The sequence below is a fragment of the Oratosquilla oratoria genome, chromosome 39 (assembly GCF_046742065.1).
Source record: "Oratosquilla oratoria isolate Oo_2021 chromosome 39, ASM4674206v1, whole genome shotgun sequence".
Taxonomy (NCBI): domain Eukaryota; kingdom Metazoa; phylum Arthropoda; class Malacostraca; order Stomatopoda; family Squillidae; genus Oratosquilla; species Oratosquilla oratoria.
In genome coordinates, this window is record NC_134815.1 from 1040269 (window position 1) to 1047500 (window position 7232).

The 7232-nt window shown below is 41.2% G+C and overlaps 1 protein-coding gene across 2 annotated transcripts in view; it reads right to left on the reverse strand.

The window, feature by feature from the left end:
- The window catches only part of LOC143020237 (putative G-protein coupled receptor No9), a 1159970-nt gene that overhangs the window by 883571 nt on the left and 269167 nt on the right, over positions 1–7232 (reverse strand). For both annotated transcript variants that reach the window (XM_076176404.1, XM_076176403.1), the window contains exon 4: positions 879–977. The gene's annotated coding sequence lies outside the window, so the exon portion shown is untranslated. The remainder of the gene's footprint in view (positions 1–878; positions 978–7232) is intronic.

The following is a 7232-nucleotide window of genomic DNA, read 5'->3' on the forward strand; positions in this document are numbered from 1 at the left end:
AGGAATGAATTGAAATCGAAAAAGTTAATGTGGATGATAAGATGAAAACATTTATATATAAATATATATATATATATATATATATATATATATATACATATATGTACACATATATACAGATACATACACATACATATATATATATACATACACACACACATAAATATATATATATATATATATATATATATATATATATATATATATATATATATATATATATATATATATATATCCGCCATTAAAGGGAACGTGGTAACACCATGTTATCACGTGAAGACTCCTTTGAGTCACGTGGGGACTCAAAAACTACAAATAGTACAGTCTAAATAATTCATTTATTTCTTTACATACATAAATGTCCAATTCATACTAACCATGGTGTAGGTTTCCACTGACATCCTTATTTGCTTTAATCAAACTACATTCTCTCAGATTTCTTGCGACAATGTTGTTATAAGTAATGGTTTGGGCGTGCTCGTAATCAACCGATTTATCATGTCTATGTAAATGTTTAAGTATACCACTAGATTGCATATATGTACACACACACACACACACACACACACACACACACGCATATATATACATACATATATATACATATGTATATATATATATATCTTAATAGAATAGCGTATTGGTTAACGTCACTGTAACTTTGTTACGGGTTAGCTGGGTTCGAATCCTCGGCTCGTCCACGTTTCAATTTCCAACGAATGCCTCCTTCGAGCGACTCTCAGTCTCGATTGCGATGGCATGGAATTAAAAGTGATTTGTGGTTGAAAAAAAAATATATATATACATATATACATATATATATATATGTATATGTATGTATACTATATAATTTTTTTCTTTTCTTTTTGTGTACTCACCTAATCACTGGAGGAAGTTGCTACGTAGGTTCAACAACCTGAGGTAAGACAAGACGACTTCCACTTCGTCCTGCAGAGGAATAATGTCCCTTTGGCGCTCTGGAAGACAAGAAAAGAAAATGATGGAAGTAGGTGTGGCAGCAAAAGTGTTATGTTACAAAGCACAATTATATAGCTGACTGGCGTACGAGTGTAAGATCACACGTATCATATCACATTACATTACCGTTGTATTTTTTTTTTTTTTAAGTGCGTAAATCAGTGTAGTTTTTTTTTCATTTCTTGGTCTTCTATAACTGACTCGTATTTACGACCGTAAGATCACACGTATGATATTACAATACATTACTGTTCTATCGTCTTTTTTTAAGTGTGTAGATCACTATATTTTTTCTTCTTTTATAAGTGACTGATGTACGATCGTGAGATCACACGTATCATATTACAATACATTACTGTTTTATCGTCTTTTTTAAGTGTGTAAATTAGTGTAGGTTCGTGTGTTAAAACACAATAAACAACAAAAGGTTAACTTCATTCATGAAGCCTAAACTTCATCTTAATTTCACCGTCCCCGTGTAGTTACTCATTACAAACCATCATACTCATTATCAATTACACCTTGGCACTAGTTTGAAAAAAAACTAAACTAAACACACAACCAACATTAATATTTCACTGACATCAAGAGACCATACATGACAACTACTCACTAACATCAGCGAAACATGAATTCACGCCAACTTTAAAAAAAATGGATAGGGGGAGGGGAGAATGCCTCGTTGATGTGTTACTGTGCCGAGATGGATTCAAAGGTTCGAACTTTGACCTTTAGGGCACCAGACGGCCGCTTCGTTACATCTTACAGCTAACACAGCCAACTCCCCCCCCCCCACACACACCTTGTTCCTCTCCACCCCCACCAGCTCAAAGGAAGGGAAAGAAGAGAGTGAGATAGACAGAGAGACATAGATCGATAGATAGATAGAGAAAAAGTAAAAGAGAAAAGGAGAGAGAGAGAGAGAGAGAATAAGAGAAAGATAACAAGAGTAAGAACAAGGAAAAGAGAAAGATAATTATAAGAGAAAGAAAGAGATAAAAAAGAGAAAGATAAAGATTGAAAGAAATAGAATGAAAGAGGAAGAATGTGGGAAAAAGGGAAATAAGAAGAAGAGGAAGAGGAAAAGAAAGCGAGAGAGGAAAGAGAAGACACACAGAGAGAATAGAAAATGAGAAAGAGAGAACAGTAATGAGAAAAAGAGAAAAAGCGAAAGAGAAAAATAAACAAAGAGAAAGGGGAACAAAAAGAAATGAAAAGATAGTAAAGAAGAAAGTGAGAAAAAGGAAAAAAAAGAGTAAAAGAGGAAGATAAAAAGAACGAGAGAAAAGGAAAAAGAGACAAAGAGAAGGAGAAACAAAGAGGAAGGGGAAAAAGAACGAAAGAAAGAAGAAAAGAAAGGAATGAAAAAGAGAAGAATGAAAAAAAAGATAAAAAGAGAAAAAGAGAAGAGAAACAAAGAGAAAAAGAAACAAAGATGAAGGGAAAAGAATGAAGGGAAGAAGAAAAGAGTGAAAAAGAGAATGAAAAAATAAATAAAAACAGAAAAAGAGAAAAAGAGTGGCCAAGCCAAAGAATTCCTTGTGCCCCCTTCAAAGGCTTAATTCTGTCTAATGTGTCGGGAATTGGGCTTCAAAGGATTAAATCAAAGTAGCCACGATTAACCCTGATAGATTAAACCCCTCCTGGGTCCATTCTAAGGCCCCTTTCACACTAGGCAACTAGTGACGGTCACTAGTTGCCTACCATTATTTTAAACTGAGCCTTTCACACTACGTCACTGCGGTTGCCCGGTTGCGCAACAGGCTATGGCTGTTGCCCGCTCCGGTAACAAGTGACCGTCACTGGCAGTTGCCGTCACCGACCGTCTCTTTTTCTTGACCAGCAAAGCCAACAGAAGAAGCACCTCCTCCATTGATGCCATTCTTTCGACTAATGAGATGATGAGAAAGGATTCCACAACCCGGTGACAGTCACTGGTTGCTTGCAGTTGCCCGAGACTTTCACACTAGGCAACTAGTGACCGCCACTAGTGACGGTCACTAGTTGCCTAGTGTGAAAGGGGCCTAAGGGACTTTGCACTGAGGTTAACCCCCATCACTGTAATCCCACCTCCCACGTTATTTTTTTCATTCGACCTTGTTAGGGACCAAAAGGTCTCCAGTTGACCTGCGACCTTCACGCTTTATGACTATAAATCAATGTAACTAACGTATACAAATTATACCTAAAGTCTGGACACATAGGCGTTATCCTCAAGTGTCTCGTATCTTTTCATTTTCATCGAGACCCCCTTTTCATTTTCATCGAGACCTTTTCATTTTCATCGAGACCCCCTTTTCATTTTCACCGAGACCTCCTTTTCATTTTCATCGAGACCCCCTTTTCATTTTCATCGAGACCCCCCCTTTTCATTTTCACCGAGACCCCCTTTTCATTTTCATCGAGACCCCCTTTTCATTTTCATCGAGACCCCCTTTTCATTTTCATCGAGACCCCCTTTTCATTTTCATCGAGACCCCCTTTTCATTTTCATCGAGACCCCCTTTTCATTTTCATCGAGACCCCCTTTTCATTTTCATCGAGACCCCCTTTTCATTTTCATCGAGACCCCCTTTTCATTTTCATCGAGACCCCTTTTTCATTTTCATCGAGACCCCTTTTTCATTTTCATCGAGACCCCTTTTTCATTTTCATCGAGACCCCCTTTACATTTTCATCGAGACCCCCTTTTCATTTTCACCGAGACCCCCTTTTCATTTTCATCGAGACCCCTTTTTCATTTTCATCGAGACCCCCTTTTCATTTTCATCGAGACCCCCTTTTCATTTTCATCGAGACCCCCTTTTCATTTTCATCGAGACCCCCTTTTCATTTTCATCGAGACCCCTTTTTCATTTTCATCGAGACCCCCTTTTCATTTTCATCGAGACCCCATTTTCATTTTCATCGAGACCCCCTTTCCATTTTCATCGAGACCCCCTTTTCATTTTCATTGAGACCCCCTTTTCATTTTCATCGAGACCCCTTTTTCATTTTCATCGAGACCCCCTTTTCATTTTCATCGAGACCCCATTTTCGTTTTCATCGAGACCCCCTTTCCATTTTCATCGAGACCCCCTTTTCATTTTCATCGAGACCCCCTTTTCATTTTCATCGAGACCCCAGTTTCATTTTTATCGAGTCTCTTTTCCTTTACCAAATCCCAGAAAGGGAAAAAGTCAAGGGGACTAAGGTCAGGCACACAAGGAGGTAAGCCCACATAAACTAATTAGTTCTATCTATATATACCAAGAGCTTTTTTCCCCCGTATATGAGAGGTAGCCAAAGTCTAACTCACGTACCTATTCCCACTCATTCCACTCCCATCCACCACCCTTTCCCTCCCTCTCATCTTAGCTCCTCTTGGATGACGGGTCATCCCTGTATCCCGTCCACTGCCCTGGGTCAGAAGCAATACAGCAAGACACAGCACATCCACAGCAAGGCCGCTTCACTTCAACGGGGTTAAACCTCATTCAATTAAACCAGACTCCAAAAACGACAAAGAAATAGATGATGATTCGGTTTAACGTCGCGAACTTCCCCTATCAGGAGGCTAGAACAGCCCCCCTTACAGAGGGTTTTGTAGCGTGGAATTTTAATGAACCGTCCTCTTGGTCCAACTCGCTGGCGGCAGAATTCGAATCGCCATCCCTTCGACAAAGTAGATGAAAAATAGAAACAAAGTTACTTTGTAGAGTGGAATTTATTGAACCATACCCTTGGTCCAACTCGCTGGCGGCAGCGTTCAAACCACAATCAACTTGACATAGTTGAAAAAAGTTATTTTGTAGATTGGAATTTAATGAACCATGCCCTTGGTTCAACTCGCTAGTGGCTGAGTTCGAACAGCCATCACTTTGATAAAGTATATAAAAAAAAAGTTACTTTGTAGGGTGGAATTTATTGAACCGTTCGAACAGCCATCACTTTGACAAAGTAGATAACAAAAAAAACCACACTGAAATTCTTGAGGTAGTAGACGGAGACCGTATCTGGTAGAGGAAACATGACAGATCTCGCAGGAGATAATACGGCGAATGGAGATTGAATGGAGATATTGCGTGTCCGTCCCTTATCTCTTCGACCTTTCCAATATAGATGGCTTGTCTCCTTTCTCCCAACCCCCCCCTCTCTCTCTCTCTCTCTCTCTCTGTGTGTGTGTGTGTGTGTGTGTGTGTGTGTGTGTGTGTGTGTGTGTGTGTGTGTGTGTGTGTGTGTGTGTGTGTGTGTGTGTGTGTGTGTGTGTGTGTGTGTGTGTGTGTGTGTGCACGCGTCCGTGCATGAATAAAGAAAATGGAAAGGAAGGAAGGAGGGAGGGAGGGAGGGAGGGGGAGGGAGGGAGGGAGGGGGAGGGAGGGAGAGAGAGAGAGAGAGAGAGAGAGAGAGAGAGAGAGAGAGAGAGAGAGAGAGAGAGAGAGAGAGAGAGAGAGAGAGAGAGAGAGAGAGAGAGAGAGAGAGAGAGAGAGAGAGAGGAGGGAGAGAGAGACAGAGAGAAGGGGTTGGGAGAGAGAGAAAAGGAGAGAAAAGAGGAGAGAGGGAGAGGAGATAAAAAGAAAAAAGGTGAGAGAAAGAGAGAGACAGAGACAGACAGATAGAGAGAATGAAAAGAGCAATAACAATCATTAGAAACGTGGTTTGAAAAGTGGACGGGTTAGAGGATTAGGCTTACAAGGAGTTGGGATTAACCTCCTTTTAAGCCTCTTAACCACGAGACCTTAAACCTCTAGGCTCTTGTGTGGTGAGCTGTGGTCAATTGTGGTGAATTGTCGGCGCAACCACAATGGAAGGGTGAGAGGTTGAGAAAGTTGGCTGTGGACTCGATCTAACGAGTCAAGAAAAAAAAAGTAACTAGAAAAATTCACAAAACAAAAAAGTCGCCGGACAAAAAAGTTTAAAACAAAAAAGGCGGTGGAAAAAGCCACAAATAAGGCCAAAAATAAAGTTAGGAAAAGTTTCCTGAAAATTAAAATTTTTAACCTATCCTAACATTGCTCACTGTGACATTTTTCTTTGAATGACTACAATAAATGTTACATTCACGCATCTACACTGAACATTAAACTCTGGTCATTTGGGCTTAAGCGAGGGTTATCATATTTACTGTTTACACTACATAATACACTGAACAGAGATTAAATATATACTAAGAGCTTTTTCCCCCTTATAAGGGGGGTAGCCAAAGTCAGAGGCACGTACCTACTCCCACCCATTCCACCCCCATCCACTCCACTCCACTCCCCCCTTCTCATCTTAGCTCCTCGTGGATGTCGGGTCATCCCTGTATCCCGCCCACTGCCCTGGGTCAGGAGCAAAGCAGTAAGACACAGTTTTATTACATGAATAATAATGTAATATGACCGGTGATTACCACATGTTGCCCACATGATATGGACTACTAGCCCCTACAACACGGTTGTAGTTGTACTTCACCCTTAATGGTTCACTCCCTGACCGTTCTGTCCCCTGGTGGGCGATGTAGCCTCTGTACTACATTTTCACGGTGGCTTCATCCGGCTTGGTATGGTGGTATGCATGGCGAGAGGTGATGCATGTCTTTTTTTTTTTTTTTGTATGTTGGTATGGCTGTAGTTGTAAACGAAGTCTGAAATACTTGTAATCAGCTCGACCTAACTGATGAGGTGCTAGTATATATATAAATGTGTGTGTGTGTGTGTGTGTGTGTGTGTGTGTGTGTGTGTGTGTGTGTGTGTGTGTGTGTGTGTGTGTGTGTGTGCGTGTGTGTGCGTATGTGATACCTACAGCACCTCTGATGTCCACCATTGTGGAGAGAAGTTGGAAAACCAAGAGTGATTTGCACTGACCGGGGATCGAACCCAGACCTTCCGGGTTCCGAGGCAGGAACGTTACCCACTGCTCCACGCAGGCTGACGTCAGACGAGGCAAAATGGCGCCTGGACCCACCTAGTCCCCCTTTAAGTGCCCCGTTTTCTCCTTAACCAAATAAATTCGTTTTCTATTGAATGATTCGGTTTAACGTCACGAACTTCTCCTTTCAGTAGCCTAGGACGGTGCCCCTTACAGAGGACTTTGTAGCGTGGAATTAAAAGAACAATACCCTTGGCCCAACTCGCTGGCGGCATTTTTTGAACCACCGTCACCTAGACCTACGCCACAAGTAGCGACGCTCTAATCCGCTCGGCCAGGGAGAGTCTTTGACCAAAAGGAAAGCTTCAAATGACGTCACCGAGAGGAGGGGTGGTTGGGCACCCTTACCCCCGTCTCCGTCTTTC